The sequence below is a fragment of the Procambarus clarkii genome, chromosome 70 (genome assembly GCF_040958095.1).
Source record: "Procambarus clarkii isolate CNS0578487 chromosome 70, FALCON_Pclarkii_2.0, whole genome shotgun sequence".
NCBI classification, from domain to species: Eukaryota; Metazoa; Arthropoda; class Malacostraca; order Decapoda; family Cambaridae; genus Procambarus; species Procambarus clarkii.
Window position 1 is genome coordinate 17,926,526 of NC_091219.1, and position 19,188 is coordinate 17,945,713.

Genomic DNA, 19,188 nt, shown 5'->3' on the forward strand with positions numbered 1-19,188 from the left:
CATTTATGTTGATACAATTATTAAGATAATACTCAATGTAAAATTACCTGCATATTCAATATTGCTTTTTGTGCAAATCAGTTAAATTAATATTGAATCAAAGGATGAGATCAGTGATACCAACACAAATCTTCTCTACATTACTGATGTTCTGCACATGGAAAGGAAGTTGAACAATTAAATCTTAAAAGTTTTTATATTGGATGTGATGCTTGTGGATATACGACACATTTCTCTGAAGCCTTCTTCAACATGTACGGAGACAACGGTCAAGTAAGTATATGGTACGTTGTTGTTGTTTTAGATTTAGCTGCTCAGAACGAAGTATTCATGTAGCACGGGCTATGGTGAGCCCGTAATTGAGCTCGGTTATTCGCGATAACCTTGTTACTGTTATAATTGGGTCAAAGTGTATATGGTAGCAAGTGTGGCATTATACACACCATGTAAGGTGAAGTGTGACGAGATCCGCGTCGGCTGGCTCCAGGGTATACTGCACAGGTAAAGGTTGCACTTGCTTCCCATTTTCGTTTGTTACCACTGCTGAACTCTCTTCAAATTTATCTGTAAAGAAAGAAAAAAGATTGCCATAGAAAACAGACCATTCAGAACTGACAAGACGGTACTGACACCTGTTTATGCGCCAAGTTGTGTGCGTGGTTGTGCTTGACAACTTGGAATAGTCACTGATGAAAAACTTAATTTAAGATTTCCCATCTTCTAGTTTTGGGTTGCCATTACCAGGTGAGAGGGTAGCGGACAGGTGGTGACGAACGGGTTGCAATAGAACACAAGTGGGTCCCCCAGAGATATTGGGACTCATTCCTCATGAATGTCAACGACCTGACAGAGGAAATAAGGTAATTTATATCCCTGTTTGTGGACGAAGTATAACTGATGAAAAGAATTAGAAGGGAAATTTGTCTGGAAGACTACATTCGATCCTTGAGACACTGGCAGCGATAACCGGAATGATAATTGCTAAATATCAACCGGTACAAATACAAACTAGTGAGGATAAGAGCAAGGGGAAAGAAGCCCTTAATTTACAGGTTAAAAGTAAGCCACCGCTTGACGCAGAGAAACAGAAAGATCTGTGAGTTTATCTGTATATAACACCACCCTTGGCACCTGAGGAACATATTAACAAAACGTTTGGAGCGTGTGTAAAACTGGCAAATGTTCGAGCCACCTTCAGGTACCTATACAAAGAGGCCTTCCTAACACTATATAACACTTTCGTAACGATTAATTATGCGACTCCGTCTTAGAATGTTAACATGAAAATGTTCACTCTTGACAAAACTTGTCCCAAGGTTGAGGGGACTCGGTCATTGTGAACGGGAGAGAGAATTAAAATTCACTATGTTGGAGGAAAGAAAGAACAGGCTCGCTTTGGTGACCCAGGTACATACTATTAAGAGTGAGAGAGTGGGCAATTAAGGGCGCAGGGTATACAGCAGTGAGCGGTTGGACCAGAAAGACGGTTCCAATGAAACATTTTACAGGTCAACTAACTGATAATGACAAATAAATTAATTGTGTTCTATGTACCATGTCCTTATAATTACTAAAAAATAATTGTTATTTTACCTATAGTTGAATAAATCTATGTAAATGGTGTAGAGAATAAGTTGACCAATTTAGTGGTTACTATGGAGGAAGTTATTAAATAAATATACAAATTAAAGCCCAGCAAGTCCCAGGCGAAGTGTTTGCCAGGGTCACTAAGCAATGTGAAGATGAGCTTAGTGAACCCTGGTCTTGCATGTTTAATAAATAATTAGAATCGAGAAGAGTACCTGAATCGTGAAGAGTTGGGAATATAGAGTCGATATATAACTGGGGAATGTATCACGTGTGTCGAACTATCGACCAATTAACTACCTTGATTTTAGACAAGCCTTTCATGCTATACCTTACGAGAGACATTAAAAAGGTAGAGACGCATAGTATTGGGATTAGAGTTTAATTGGTAAGCATAAATGGAGATGTGTTGAGTATGAAACCTTTGCAAGTGGAGTGCTTTAGGATTCTGTCCTGTTGTTTGCCGCATATATTAGAAATTAAGACATACATGAGAAAATCGGCAACATTTGCAAACGATACAAAAATAGAGTAGGTAATTTCGAAGTTTCAAAATCGATGCAAGACATTTAGATAGGCTTTTAAATTGGGCAAAAGATTCGCATATGCATTTTTAAAGCTAAAGAATATAATGTTTTGAAGCTAGGTTAATAATAATAGTTAAAAGAGCTTCTTTATTTTGCCATAAATTTAAGTACATCGTTGATTATTTATACGCTTAAATAATGAGCGGAATATTAGTATTGGAGGAAGTTCTGGCAACACTTGAGATGGAAACCATATATGATGTTTATTGTTGCCAGTGGTGGCGCCAGGTTATGTATTGTGCACCCCATACTCATCCTGTGAGTGGTAGTTGATTGTGCACCCCATTCATTCTCTCTCATTCTCTCTCTCTCTCTCTCATCCAGTTGGTTACTCTGAACTCAGATCATCTTGAGCGACTAAAAGGATTGGTTATATTTATGACATCCTAGTGGCGGTATTACAAAAAAAGAGATATTACAAGGAGTGGTATTACAGTGCCTCAGGCCGGCAGGGCTGATGGTTCTAATGACTGAACATTCAACGATGTAATCGTTGTGAGATCAAGAGCCATTTCTTGTTCACGGAGTTTGCACCTGGAGTACTCAGGATTGGAAGAATCGCCACCTGTAGCCACCTGCCACAGGTAACAGCGTCTCTTATGAAGACTCTATGGTAACTGGACTCCAGTTTACACTACCCACGCGTGAGCTCAGACGCTCACATCTCGCGTGCCGAGAGATCCTATTCATGTCCTCTCGAACATTGTACTGGAGTAAGGGGTAAGACCCCCACAGTGTTCACCGGTGCTCACGGCCATCCATTATCGGACCCGCGCCACAAGTTCTGGACGTAGGTCATGGTATTCAAATAGCTAGGAAGGCTACAGACTTCCATCTTGCAGTACTCGGCCGTTCTCATGGTGCGACAAGCGTATGTAGTATAAGCCCTAACGATGTCGATTCTCATTAGTTCAGGAAAGTGTATCCACAGTTACCAATGTGTTTATAATTCCCTCAAGTATTAAACTTGTGTGCGTGTATGTACAGCGTCCATATATTATACCGTTAGTGTGGTCAGTACGCGGCGCCGCAGATCGGGTCCGCGCCGTTCCAAGTTACAGTAACATTCATCATGTTTAATCCATCGTATCTTAACACCACCCAACCTTATTGTCCCCTTCACCGCTCAGCAACCCATCCTCGCTTCAGGCTCCCATCTCCCCTCTGGTGGTGTCTCCCCATATATCCCGCCCTCTCTTCTCCCTGCCTTCTCCGCCATGCTTCATCCTGAGTCCGGCCGCCTCACCTCTCTCGCCCGTCATGACGTGTCTTCTGCTCTATACTTTTATTACTGTGGAGTCTGGTGGTGTCTCCTTCCTTCCTTCCTTCCTTCCTTCCTTCCTTCCTTCCTTCCTTCCTTCCTTCCTTCCTTCCTTCCTTCCTTCCTTCCTTCCTTCCTTCCTTCCTTCTCTCCCAACGCAATGTCTCCCATCTAATCCTCCATTGTCTCCATCCTTCTCCTCTACACCTTGAGGGATGAGACACCGCCCGTGTTCACCTTGAGGCTTGGCGACGGGCCGTCAGGGCGTGAAGGGTGTGTGTACGTCAGAGAGATGCAGCTTGTGCTCCACCTGGAGGATACTTGGCCAGCATCGAGTGTCTTGTATAAGAAGAAGAGAGAGGAAGTATAAAGCCTCTCAGCACCAGTGAAGTCTGGTCAAGCCTAATCCTAAATCAAATCAAATCAAATCAAATGTTTATTTAGGTAAGGTACACACATACAAGAGATTTTACAAAGAGTGATAGATTTATAGATAGGGCTAGTACATACAATGCCTAAAGCCACTATTACGCAAAGCGTTTCGGGCATAAAGAGAATAGTTGTTGGTCACTAGTTTATCAGGCTGCATTACACATTCAAGGAGTTTCGCCAGCATCCAGACAAGTTATATTAAGGAAATGTTTGAGGAGGACATTGACCCTGTAATACACCGTGAGTATTTACTGGACAGTATTGCCAACATCCTGCCAACTGTATTTTAAATCTAGTAACAATGAAATAGTTTTGGACTGTGGGACTAGAGGACATGTCCAGCATATGAACCGCGTGCGTTCTCCACTGGCGCAGTCCAAGGAAAACTGCATTTAATAGAAATTAATTCCTTTATTTTTTATCGCGAGCCGGCAGCTGGCCATTCCCGTGTGCTCAGGGTAGCAGCCGGCCCTTCCTGTGTGCTCGGGGCAGCAGCTGGCCCTTCCTGTGTGCTCGGGGCAGCAGCTGGCTCCTCCCGTGTGCTTGGGGCAGCAGCTGGCCCTTCCCGTGTGCTCGGGGCAGCAGCTGGCCCTTCCCGTGTGCTCGGGGCAGCAGCTGGCCCTTCTCGTGTGCTCGGGGCAGCAGCTGGCCCTTCCCGTGTGCTCGGGGCAACAGCTGGCCCTTCCCGTGTGCTTGGGGCAGCAGCTGGCCCTTCCCGTGTGCTCGGGGCAGCAGCTGGCCCTTCCCGTGTGCTCGGGGCAGCAGCTGGCCCTTCCCGTGTGCTCGGGGCAGCAGCTGGCTCCTCCCGTGTGCTCGGGGCAGCAGCTGGCCCTTCCCGTGTGCTCGGGGCAGTAGCTGGCCCTTCCCGTGTGCTCGGGGCAGCAGCTGGCTCCTCCCGTGTGCTCGGGGCAGCAGCTGGCCCTTCCCGTGTGCTCGGGGCAGCAGCTGGCTCCTCCCGTGTGCTCGGGGCAGCAGCTGGCCCTTCCCGTGTGCTCGGGGCAGCAGCTGGCTCCTCCCGTGTGCTCGGGGCAGCAGCTGGCTCCTCCCGTGTGCTCGGGGCAGCAGCTGGCCCTTCCCGTGTGCTCGGGGCAGCAACTGCCCTCCACCCCTTCCCATTCCCATCCTGGAGGAAGGGGAGGGTGAGCAGGTTTCATTACTATGGTAAAATAATTCGCCATCGCCTACTCTTTGCATCATCAATAGTTATTGTGACATCCACTGTCCGGTCGCTGGGTGGCCATAACACGCTGGTCACCCTCCGCCTTAACCCGCTGGCCATCATCACAATCGGCATTTAATTTGAGTTTGGAATTTTTTAGTGAATGAAGTGGTTATAGGGTGATGACCATTTGAAAGGAACTGAAGGGTGAAAGAGGTAGGGGTGAGGGCGATTTGAGATGTGTTGCACATTCTGAACAGTGGATGCCCCAACCCGTCCTCACATTAGGCTGTTTAAAGCAGCGGCCGTCTTGCCCAGATGTATTCATCAATTTTAACAAATTGTGTATTAGAAATTTGGCTTGTTGAAAAACAGGCCAAACTCGACCTGTCCATTAACGGCGTCCAGAGAATTCATTACATAATTATTAGACAACGCGTTGACACTTGACGCGTGATCCCGCACAATATATTTATCTTTCATGCTGATAAGATGCAATATGTTTTATTATTTTCACTTACCAACAGTAAAATTATATATATTGTTTATTTGTACTGTAGTGCAGTATGCACAAATAAATTGGTATAAATATATAAATATAAGAACAACAGCTTACCATGCGCCACATTTATACAAAAATAACCATATAAAAGAAAAGTAAATACTGAAGAAATTAAATTTAACTTAACATCCACAAAAAATAATTTAAAATTACTCCACAAATTAGGCTCGTGGACCACTTCCGCAGACGTCCCTCAATCAGCTGATTTATGTAAACACTGCGGCTGTGACGGGGGTCAAGCGCTGCCCCACGCCTAGTTTACTGCACGACTGGCAGTTCTTCCACCTGGGCGTCGCCGGAGAACATTTTGCTTGTCAAGCCTCCATACTAAGGTAAGATAACCCTCTTCAACAGCCCAGATATATACCTGTCACATATGTCGCCTGGAGTCAGAGAAATTTATATTTTGGTACGTTTTCTGGTTCGATTTTAGGGCAAAGAAGTAAGAGTTTCGGAGCTGGTTTGGGCAAACGTGTGCCGTTGGGTTTTGGTGGGTTTCTGGTTGGCGACTGGCTCTTGCTCCGCAGGCCGCTGGAAAATTCTGTTGCGGCGTTGCTCGACCGGGATTGATTTTTGTATTCGATGATGATAGTCTATTTCGTGAAGGTTGGGCACTCGCGCCCCCACTTTCCCCCTTGGCCAGGGATCGCCAAGTATCTGCCGCACAATTTATTTCCCTGCCATGTCAGATCCTTCCCGACATGCGAGGTATAGCAGCGAGGCTACTGCCTTGCTGCTTTAGGATATTTTAGGATATCTTTATGCTTTAGGAATATAGGATATTTTTCCTAAATCGATAACACCAAATCAGCTTAGTCAGTTCAGAAGGATGACCTATATTGGTAGTTCCAGTATTGATGAGCACAATCCATTCATATCAGAACATTCATCGAACTCAATCTCATAATAGCTAATAATAAATGTTCAATTAAATACATTCAATAATATTGCTTAGTATGATGCCTCGGGGCTATCGATAATTAGCCTAAAAAGCGTAAATTCTCCAAGAAGCGTGCCTTTTTTAAGCGTTTTATGAGTATCTGAACTTGTAAATAAATAAAATACAAACAGACAATTCATGTTCAAGTAAGTTTGAGATAACAAAATACATCCGAAAGGATAGAGTAGCTTAGATGATTTCCTTCCTCGTTCAGACAGTAAGTCACAATAACCGGGCAGAAAATTACACACCCAATTCTCACCTCTAAAATTAAAGGAATTGACGAGTTAGTTCATCCTGAGCCATTAATAAATCGGGGCCTTGATAATGGTCTAGGACGGACCGAAACATCGTCAATTCCTTTAATTTCATATATGTGGCGCACATATATATGTGCGCCAAGCCATTACGACTATAAAGCACTTGGAAAGGGTAGGATAAGGATTTGGGATGGGATTGGGTAGGGGTTGGGGGGGGGGGGGGGGGAATGGTACACGAAACAAAACTTTTTTTCGCTTTGATGTCCAAAAGGTTTGGAAAGGATGGGGGAGGTAGAGGGATGGGGAGGTGAAATTCTGGAAGAGGGTGCGGGCAGAGAGAGAGGAAGTTTGAAAGTTCGGTGGCCTGTCCAATGAAACCAAGCTAATACTGCGTATATTTATAAACTGCAAACGTAAAGCCTCCTGCTGGTTATGCGGCAGTCTGAGGTTGTCCACCAGGCTTGTGTTACAAAATATTATTGACGAGATGTATTCCATATTTCTATATTACAAAATTAATATTAAATTAAATATAAACAATTATTATTTATTAACAGTTCGTCTGCGAATACAAATTTGATATTTTTAAAAACATAAATATGTCCGAGTCCCTGGTAGCGCCTGGGGACGCCAGAGTCCCTGGTAGTGACACTCGCCCCGCACCTTGCCAGTGATTTGGTCTGGATTAGCAGCTCGTCCTCGTCAATAAAAGCCAAATGCTCGTTAATCCAGTCACCAAAAATCCCTGTTTATGAATGAACAATGATTTACACCAACCCGTCCTCGACTCAAGTCCATTACATCCAGCGGTCGACCCCACAGACAGCCCGTCCTCCAAACAAAGACCCAAAAGTGATTCCATGCACCCGCCACCCCCTCCCCCCTCTGTTTATGAATGAAAAACGGTTTACACGAGTCACAACTTATAACTTTCGAACAGTTCCGGAACAAGTGCTTCACTGACGAATTTTGTTCGAACCACAAGGCTGTAAATGTCACCCTCGTTCTACAAATACAAATAATCGCCAACAGAACCTAAACTCCTAACCTAACCTATGCCTATATATGCACAATATGCTAATATATTATAATATTTATTGATATTTGATAAAATTCCCGTTTTGAATTAGTAGCATGTAAAAATTTATGAATGCGTCTGTGGGGTCGACCGCTGGATGTAATGGACTTGAGTCGAGGACGGGTTGTAAATACAAATAATCGCAAACAGAACCTAAACACTTACCTAACCTAAGCCTAGCTATACATAGAATTTTTTTGAATAATATTAATTTATATACGAGATCAAACCATTTTTTAATGCACAATATGTTAAAATTGATGAATGCGTTTAGGGAGGACAGCCGCTGCTTTAAATAGCCTAGTGTGAAGACAGGGTGCAAAATTGATGAATGCGTCTCTGGGGACGGCTGATGCACTAACGAACCAGTGGCCAGATTCACGAAGCAGTTACGCAAACACTTACGAACGTGTACATCTTTCCTTAATCTTTGACGGCTTTGGTTACATTTATTAAACAGTTTACAAGCATGAAAACTTCCCAATCAACTGTTGTTATTGTTATAAACAGTCTCCTGGAGATTCGGAGCTCATTAACTGTTTAATAATTGTAAACAAAGCCGCCAAAGATTGAGGAAAGATGTACAGGTTCGTAAGTGCTTGCGTAACTGCTTCGTGAACCTGGCCTCAGGACGGGTTGGGGGACAGAGTCTTGACCAGAGAGGATTGTCTGCACGCCAGTGCTTAACTGTGAAACTTGCAAGGTAATCAATCCTGCCGCTGCGTACCGTGCAAGGTAATCAATCCTTCCGCTGCGTACCGTGCAAGGTAATCAATCCTGCCGCTGCGTACCGTGCAAGGTAATCAATCCTTCCGCTGCGTACCGTGCAAGGTAACCAATCCTGCCGCTGCGTACCGTGCAAGGTAATCAATCCTTCCGCTGCGTACCGTGCAAGGTAATCAATGCTGCTGCTGCGTACCGTGCAAGGTAATCAATCTTATCACAGCAATGTAATTAATTCTGTCACAGTGGACCCTGCGTATTTGGGATCATCTCCGGCAGGTTTCAACACTTGTTGTTTCATAATATTTCTTTTGTCACTCCACGTCACACTCGGACTGCAATGTCTGCTATTATTGCAGATTTCATTAGTAAACACATCTTCATGCGAGGTCGTGATCTCAGACTATACTAGACTGATCTGGAGTAGCATCTTGCAATAAGGACAATTATCTATACTGTTCTATTGTCACTGGGGTCTTGCCTTGTCTGCCTAAAGGTCGACTGGCGGGGAAGCCTAGTCAACGGTGGTGGTTTACGCGGCGTCAAAAATTCGCGACGTAGCTTGCGGGATCAGTAGTGATAGATCATATATAATTACACAGAAGATAAGTTGATATAAAGGCTATATGTCACCGTATCATGCGGTAAGGTGTTGGTAATAAGCTTATTTGATTAATATTATTAAGCTTATTTGAAGCACTTACATTTAAACAAATGGGAAATGTCCGACTTTGCCTTGCAAGTGAAAGCTGCGGCGTTCAATTAGGCACTTTTTTTATTCGGTGGAACGTTCGTAAATATGACTTGACATATTTGAGTGATTACTTAAGTTATCATATAATATCGGTAGACTCTTGCGCATCCTGCCACCTTCTGGTCTCGTGTGGTGGTATTTGTGTGTGCGGATGTGGAACCAGTACTTTCTAGTATTTTTCAAGTGTAAATTATCATGTATCTCTCCTGCCCACGCTCTAGGGAATGAAGGTTTTTAAAATGTTAGGCAGTCCCAATAACTTATATTTTATTGAGTGGATTCTAGGAGTAAGAGATCTCTTCACGTTCTTCAGGTCGGAAATTTCTCCACCTTGGAATGAGGCTGTTATTGTGCAACAGTATTCCACCCTAGAGAGCGCTAGTGTCTTGAAAAGACACAAGTTCATCACTGGTGTATCACCACTTTGAATGGTTCTTATTGGGGGTATTCAGCCTCTCATTTTTGCTTGCAGTTGTGACAACTGCTTTATTGTGTTTTTTAAAAGTAGGGTCTTACGACATGATTACTCCAAAATCTTTTAGAGTGCTTTTTCGTTCAATAGTGTAGTTTGACTGCGTTTTATATGTGGTTTCCGTTTTGATGTATTTGATTTTTTTCCATAGCGCAGCAGCTGGAATTTATCCTCATTAAACATATTATTTTATGTGGCCCATTGAAAGAACTGATTAACATCTACTCTCAAGAAAACCCTAATGTCATTTGCAAAGGATGATACAGTAATGTAGTTTGTTTCTTTGTTTATCTGATAAGACGATAAGGAGAAAGTACCGGAGCAAGCACTTGGGGGACTGAGCTTTTCATGGTGGATGATTCGGATTTTACTTTGACTATTACACTATTTGTCCTGTTCGTTAGGAAGGTACAGATCCATCTCCCTACGTTGCCAGTAGTTCCCTGTGCTCATTTTAAGCGAATAACACCATGGTCACATTTATCGAAAACCTTTGCGAAATCTGAAATATTACGTCAGCATTTTGCTTGTTTTCCATGGCATCTAAGACCATGTCATAGTACTCTGGCACTTCTGAGAGGCAGGAGCGTCTGTTTTGAACTCATGTTGGCCAGGATTATGTAGACATTGTGGGCCCATGTGTTTTGTGATATTACGGCTTAACACTCATTCAAAGATTTTTATGATCTGTGAAGTTTGAGCTATTGGTCTATAATTTTTGCATCTGCTTTACTACCTCCTTTCTGAAGTGGCGCGATCTCCACTGTTTTAAATATGACGGGGATAACCCCAGTATTTAGGCTGTCTCCAAAAGATGTTTTCGGCCTTTTTTTCCCTCCAAATCTTTTTGAATATAGAATTCCAGGAGTACTGAACTGGTGCAGAGTACATGGTATGCTGTCTATGGCTACCTCAAAGTCCAGTGGGGGTATAGGGTGACATCTGATATATGGCTCGATGTTGGTGTCACATTCATAAAAATAAAATTTGGTTCATTGATCTTCATTGTGTTCAGGGGTTCACTGAAAACAATCGTACGGTAGCCTCAGTATTTCACTCATTACTTTGTTTTCACCTGGGAAAGTTTTATCGCCCTTGCGCAATGGCCCAATGCTGGATGTAGTTTTTGTTCTAGATTTTGCACAGGAGAGTAAGTATTTTGTATTCCTCTCTTATTCACTTATGATCTATTGCTCGTTTGCATCCTGCATTTTATATGATTCTTGCAGCTTTAGTTCGCTCGTTTCTATTTCTGTTTCTATACTTCCTTGTCGTTCTTGAGATAGTGCAGCGTTTGAGATGTTCTGCAATTTGCTTTCCTCGCCTTTAAAGGCAACGCCGTTCTTGTTCCAGTTTGCATTTTTTACTCTTTTTCCTTAGTGATATTTGACTTGCAAATAATTCTAGTGCTCCTGTGCTTATTTTCTCAAAACACTAGTTTAAGTTTGCATTGTCAAGCTGTTCTTCACAGCATATTTCTACGAGGTCTTGGTTTATTTGATCCCAGTTAATCGGTTATTAACATTGAATTTGCTGAATTCTGCTCTTGGAGTTGAAACAAAGATCCTTCTGCTCGTTGAGTTCCTTCCGAGATTTTCAGATCATTTTATATTAATTTTTAATCCATTTCCTACCGAAGAGCTTTACATTCATCTAATTTGAAATTCTCTCTCTTCATAGAGAGAGAGAGAGAGAGTGTGTGAGTGTGAGTGTGTGTGTGTGCGCGCTGTCAATATGACTATATAGCACATGAAAGGGATAAGATAACAGGATAGGAGATGGGATAGGTCGGCTTGGAGGGCCAGTGACTCCGTCCTCTTAGCCCAGCTCCAAAACTAATGCACTCTCGTAAAAACGCTTGTCATAGTTTCTTAACAAAATGAACATTTACCAACGACAATCAGTACCTCCCGACCGATTTGTCTAAGTTCGACTTATGGTCAGGAAGGATTGTCTGGACGACAGTCCTAACTGTGCGTCTCTGTTCACTCGGCAGTAATTGGTTACCTGTTTAACCGAATAGCGAATCGTATTCCAGGGGGGGGGGGAGGGGGGAACTATTGGGTAAAGCTTACCATGAGCTAGGGAAATAAGGGAAAGTTCTCAGCCTGCTAACAGGAGTCAGAAGTCGTCTGTTCCTGTACCACACCTGTGAAGACAAAGGTGCAACAGCCAAGGCTTACAGCGCTAACGCAAGAGGGCCAACAGACACACCCTACACACACGTACTTACAACAGGATCCAGGACGTGTAAAAGCATAATATTTCTCTCATCACTTTGCACAGTGAAGCAAGGGGAACCAGCCGACCAAGTCTCCATATTAATGGTGGTTATAGTTTCACAACATAAGTGTGCGCGTGTTTTAAATCGGCTTGCACCAGACCTGTGGATCGTCACACAGATGTGTACAGACACATGAACAAATCCACAAGGGCCGTGATAAGGATTCGAACTTACGACGGGGATGATCCCAGACGCTGCCTTAGTCGACTGCGGCACGACAGCGTCTGGGATCATCCACGGCGTAAGTTCGAGCCCCTCATCACGGCTTTTGTGGATTTGTTCATTTGATATATCATGCTATTGGGATTTCTGTATGTACACTCACACACACACACACACACATAGGCCTCGAGGCATAGGGGCCTCGTAGCCTGGTTGATAGCGCGCAGGACTCGTAATTCTGTGGCGCGGGTTCGATTCCCGCACGAGGCAGAAACAAATGGGCAAAGTTTCTTTCACCCTGAATGCCCCTGTTACCTAGCAGTAAATAGGTACCTGGGAGTTAGTCAGCTGTCACGGGCTGCTTCCTGGTGTGTGTGTGTGGTGTGGAAAAAAAAGTAGTTAGTGTAATTAGTAAACAGTTGATTGACAGTTGAGAGGCGGGCCGAAAGAGCAAAGCTCAACACCCGCAAACACAACTAGGTGAATACATACACACTTGCTGTTTTTCATTCTCTAATGCTACACACAACTATTGATGACCTCAGTACCTGGTCAGTGTCGGCACACCCACTACTGTTGATCACGGTACTCGGACCATACCCGCACACTATCAACTGAGGCACTTAGTATCACATCAGCTTTACAAAAAGAACTCTGAAAATTTATGGCCTGACTGTTCTCTCCCTATTCTCATTCGGAAGATTTACCGGTAACAAATGTGTAGACTATTTAAGTATGTGTGTACTGGACATTTTATATATATATATATATATATATATATATATATATATATATATATATATATATATATATATATATATATGACAGTGTCAGACCACGGAGGAAAATTGAAACAGGAATTTCCTTAAGTATTTTCGTATATTAATACATCTTCAGACTCTTCCTGAAGATGTATTAATATACGAAAGTACTTAAGGAAATTCCTGTTTCAATTTTCCTCCGTGGTCTGACACTGTCACATTTTTAATCACGTGTTTATTTTTCGTGATTTACACACACATATATATATAATATATATAAACTTGCATAAAGCCAAGTGTATCAGGAAGACTCATCACCATAACAGGTTCGAACTTTAGACTGCCAGGAGCAATGAAACCACTGACAAGTCCAGTACCCTGACCAAATGACCACCAAACTATTCAAAAGTATTGGATAGTAGAGACTATTTACGCCCAATACCCGATAGCGCTAGGTGGTCATAGATCAGAAATCGTTTTCATCATAACAATTCACTATAGGGAAGAACTTGAGTCTCGGTTGTAACCACAAACTTGCATAAACCACAAGCCGATATCTTGTCTAAAGGTTAAGAAAGTTTCCTTCATATTGTGGGATTAGATAATGCAGAACAGAACAAAGTGAAATAGATGATTATAAGATTTCAAGAATAATTAATTACATTCTAAATAATCATTATGGGGTCTTAAATAGGAGTAGTAGCCTTATGACTGGACCTGCTGATCCTGTAAAGAGGTGGTCGGGCCTGATATTGACCCTCTTCCCGACGTTATCTGTGAAAGGTGACTGGCCGAGTCCCTAGATTTCTTTCTATCTCGGAAACGGTATAGAGGAGAGGGGAAGAAGATGAGGGGAGGGGGATGTTTGAAGAGAGGGAAGAAAAAGAGAAGGGGGGAGAGTCTGAGGAGATTGTGAAAGAGGTGGTGGGGGGGATCTTTGGGGAGAAAGTCGGAGATATGAGAAGAAGGGGAAGATAGGAAGAGAGGTGGAGGGAGGGGGGGGGGGGATAATACCTAAACCCCACATCGGAAAATAAAGACACGACATTTCCTCATATGTGGTTTGGTCATCATATCTTCAGCCACGTTATTGTGGCTCATCGTCTGCATACGAAGAGTGTGAGTAGGGGGGGAAAGAGAGAGAGAGAGGCGGAGAATGGGGGAGAGACCAGTACAGTCTCTTAATATCACTAATACTAAGGCGATAGCCACTACCCTCTTAATAGCTAATATTATTGAACTGATAAATTAAGGGTTAACATGTTAATTTACAATAACGAAAGTAGTTAAGATTCAGGTACCCACTGAATTCTTAATATGATTAATTATAAAATGTTATTAAATAGAATTTTTAATAATAACAGCTAAATGCGTAAGTTACAATTAGTATGATGTAGTAATATAAGAAGAAAAAAGGGTTTATTAAGATTTGTGGCAAAGACTTACACAAGTGCTTAGAGACGTGACTGAGGCGTCAGCAAGTATTTTGTATACAGGAGCATCTTATTAACCAGCAGTGATGGAGATCAAGGCAGACTTAAGATATGGTTAGGCTAGATAAGGCATGCTGGCTTCACGGTTAATATGACATCTTAGAAGAGTACTAGTAGAAGAGTATTAGTACTAGTGGTAGAGTACTAGTAGAAGAGTATTAGTACTAGTAGTAGAGTACTAATATCAGATTTGATAGCCAACCCACGCATCTGAAAATGAAGAGACGACCTTTATCAACAGTCTCTCTCTCTTCCACTCTCTCACTACTTGATAATGGTCCAGGACGGACCGAAACGTCCACGTTTCTTAATGTTCAGATGTGTGGGTTGTTTATCATCTCGTCAGCAACCCTACTGTGACTCTTCGTCTGTTTATTAGTACTAATACTACCAGCAATGGCAGTGGTAATGGAGTATTAATACTTCACCTTATCTCCTCTTCCCAGGTAGAGAACACTTTTTTGTCGCCTGAACAATCCGCACCAATCCGCCATAATCTCATCCACTAATTACATTCAGGTGCTGTACTGTAGCTGCAATCACTGCCTGCACCCTTGTTATGTACTCTGGTGGTGTGTGGGCGCTGATGGTCTGTATGGGAGTGCTGGTGTGTGTTGGTGGTGGCTGGGGCACTGTGACTGACTTGTGTCTCTAGCTTCCATCTCTGTCTTCCCGTTATTGGAATTCTTTTGTCGATATCAAGGAAGAAAAGCGAAAGATAAATGCAAGAAGACCAGAAAATGGCAAAAACAGGGCACACGAAGAAGCAAACCTGACAACAGAGAGCCCTACAAAGAGAAATAGTGGGGGGCTGCCCAGTCTAATGGGGCACTAATATAATGGAGTAGGCATGAGTGACTGGATCACCATACCCCTTCCCCTATTAGACATGGAAATTCAGCCACGTGAATAACTACCTGTTGGGAAAACAGAAGCAGCCCAGTACTGATGACCATAAAAGAACCCGAGAGATAATTTGAAAATGACATTGCACCTAAAGCTATGGACCAGCCGAAGCTGTTCTATAAGGAGAAAGACAGTGAGAGATAATTTACTCAGATTGAGGAGACAATGTGGAATGCTCACAGAAAACGATAAGGAGGTATGTGAGGAACTTGATCAAAAGTCTTTATACAGGTCTTTACAATATAACCAGTGTGAAGACCAAGGTTATAGGATGAAAAAGCCAGAAGAAACAATGAATGACTGTAGAAGAGGTAAAAAAGACACGTGGAGGAACCAGATGTGACAAAGTCAGTGGGATCAGACTTAATCTCGCCAAAGCTATTAAAGGATGCAGCAGAAGTACTTTGTCACCCGTTATCTACAAAAAAAAAAAATGCTTGAGACAGCCAATCTTCCAGAGGTGTGGAAGTGCTGTCCCAATATTCAAAAAAGGGGATATTGTGCACCCAGTCATACCTCACCACTTGGGCTGGACGGTAGAGCGACGGCCTCGCTTCATGCAGGTCGGCGTTCAATCCCCGACCGTCCAAGTGATTGGGCACCATTCCTTTCCCCCGTCCCATCCGTAATCCTTATCCTGACCCCTTCCCAGTGCTATATAGTCGTAATGGTGTAGCGCTTTCTCCTGATAGTTCACTTCCCTTCACCAGTCATATATTTGAAATTCCCGCCTGTATTCACATAAGTGTGGCCCTGTACGATTCAGGCACGATAGGATCACACCACATGTGTCACACCAAGACACCGGTTAGTATATGGATATGTTCAATACACACACACAGGCTCTATGTTGACTCGTATATGAAAGGTATGCCAACTTTGTATGTTAAGAAAATTACACACCAAGTTGTTGATTCTATGGAACCGGTGTGGTGAGGCAAGCCATTTCCTGACCCGAGTGGTTCACACACACGGCCAGGCATCACCAGTTTTTGTATTGCGTCCTAATTCACAATGGGATCGAACTATGATCTGCATCATTTAGGCATTATAGGTGGAGGGCACCAGATGGAGGACTCCACGTGGAAACTCCAGTTTAATTGAATTAATTAGTGTAATTTACTGTTCTAGTGCAATGTAACAGAACACATCGTCTTATTAACAACCACTAAAGTAAATAAACAGAGACACTGTCGCATCTGTGCAAACAGTGACGCTTGTCACACACAGCTCGTACAGAGCTTCCACTTCTGGCGCCAACGCCACCTTAAGCCAACAAACATCAAGTGGAATCCCACTGTAAAAGTTGAAAGAGAAAATCCGGGTTACCCTCGCTAGATGTAGGGATGTGCTAACCATATTCCATTATGTTGTACCGCTTACTTTTCAGTAAGATGACTTTTAAGAGATTATTTTTTTTAAATGTTACAAGCGGGGGGAACCTTACCTTTGATTTCGGTAGTTATTCCAAACAGGAATATTATGTTCAATTATCGATGTGGAATTAAATTGATTACTCCTGAAACTACTTCAAGGTGGCGATGGGGAGAGCCAACGACCGCTGGAGGACCAGACTTAGAGGGAGGAAGAGATTGGAGGGGAAACAGGGAAGAAAGAATATATGTTTGGCATTCCACTCTACAAGAGTGGAATGAAAGGGGTGCGTGAAGGAAGATATTGTAGAAGAGTTGGAAGGAAATAATAGTAGAGAGGGATAGGGAATGGTTGTAATAATGTAATAGAGGGAGGGAGGAAAGATTTATGGAAGGAGGGAAGCTGAAGGCTGTGAGGGATGCCTGGTGGGAGGGAAGCTTGGAGAGACGGAAGTATGGAGGGAGGATAAAATGGAATGGGGAAGGGGAAGAGAACTATCAGGAGAAAGCGCCAAGCTATTACGACTATATAGCACTTGGAAGGGGTCAGGATAAGGATTTGGGATGGGACGGTGGGAAGGAATGGTGCCCAACCACTTGGACGATCGGGGATTGAACTCAGACCTGCATGAAGCGAGACCGTCGCTCTACCATCCAGCCCAAGTGGTTGGGCGTGGAATAGGGAAGAGAAGCATGAAGAGAGATAGGGAAACCTGTAAGGTGGAAGGGAGGGAGAGAAGGAAGCCTGAATGGAGGGAGAGAAGCAAGCCTGAATGGGGAGAGAGAAGCTTGAAGGGAGGGAGGGAGGTAGGGAGGGACTTTCTCTGGCACTAACCTTTCAGGACCTAGTTGTCGCAACCGGTGTGTGTCCACGAGGTCGCTTTATGTACCAACTTTAGCGGTCCTCGTGAGTCATCACGCTGGCTTACCCCAGCATTTGTTTCTCCAAGTGTAACCGTATATCTAACAAACACAATCCGCCATACTGGTAACGGGTGCCGCACTTTGTATCAAAGATACAATGATATTTGCCAGCTCTTCAATCTCCTCGGATAGTAACGGAGGAGTATATTAGCACATACATGCTAAACAAGACATTTATATACAAGATGCGCCATCGCATACGACGAATGAAATCTTGTTGTGTAATGTTTGATATTTGCCTCTAACCAGTTAAATTGTAGTACAGCATCGTTAATATTTGGCGCTGCCCCTGGCAACACCAGCCGGTCTGACAGCAAAAGCCTCTCAAATACAAACGAGTAGTATTTGAATGTAGATGACATTACAAATATGGCAGGAGAACTCCGGAAGAAGGTACAAGAGTTGCAGCTGCAAATCATTACCACAGTAGAAAGGAAACTTTTTGGAATACTGTAAAAGAAGATAGTCTTTGAAAGGATAGAAAGAAACAGTAGCTCACAGAAGTGGCGGTCACGCTGCCCTATCAATTCGCCCCTCAGGACAAAATTAAAAACAAAAACAGGGATGTAGAGGAAACAGCACTGTTACCACCGACCCATTTGACTACATTATTTGCCCCCCTAATAATGGAGAACGTAAGGATAGTGGTCATATCGCTAGCAAACGGCAGGAGATCCAGGGAAGAGCATGACATTAACAACAGAAACCTGTTACAGGTCTTAAAGGAGACAAACAACACCGTCACAAGTGGAATGAGGACTAAGCTTCTAACTCTTATCAGTTTTATGCATAGGAATAAATACTCTATAAGGATCACCATGACGGGGAGAGCAAAATTGGTGGATGCGATAGATACGTAATTCCTAAAGCATTGTTAGGCTTTGTGTTTAAGCAGTGAGGGGGGATATTGAAAAGTAATAATGAGTAGGCAATGGAAGTCGGTGACTACATCATATTAGTCGTCGATTTTACATTGTTAAAATGAAGGAATAAGAGTTGTTTAATGATTCCAGGAGGAAAGAGACTACAGTAGACAAGCACTGCCGGATTTAGGCATAAGCTAAGCTACCTACAGCTTATGGCCTCACAATCTGCAAACTAACGTAAATTTAGCCTCATTAAATTTAAGATTTTTGTATATATAAATTCAACGTTTTGTACATATATTCTGCATATCTTAAATTCATTAAAACATTTTCGTTGAATTATTGTTTTCAGTGTGTAATATATTATAATCTTTGAGAGAGAACAAGCCAGACAAACGACAAATATGCATTTATTTGAAAAGCATTTGTAGTTTTCACTTTAAATACCTTGCTATTAAATAACTAAAAGGCACATATAATTTTTGTTTTTTTGTGGCGACCCAAGGTCCTGTTTTGGTTCACACCTTTGAGAGACCTTATGGAGTAACTTTTTAACGCGGGGCCTTCAAGCTTAACATAGCTTAGGGCCTCGCCAAGTCTAAAT

General features: G+C 42.9%; 1 long non-coding RNA gene across 2 annotated transcripts in view; it reads left to right on the forward strand.

The window, feature by feature from the left end:
• LOC138356039 (uncharacterized) overlaps positions 1-19,188 on the forward strand; it is a 166,407-nt gene that overhangs the window by 138,398 nt on the left and 8,821 nt on the right. The window contains exon 3 of one of the 2 annotated variants that reach the window (XR_011224102.1): positions 5,754-5,920. The exons of the other annotated variant lie outside the window; for it this stretch is intronic. This is a non-coding gene — a long non-coding RNA (uncharacterized lncRNA). The remainder of the gene's footprint in view (positions 1-5,753; positions 5,921-19,188) is intronic. 2 annotated transcript variants of the gene reach the window in all.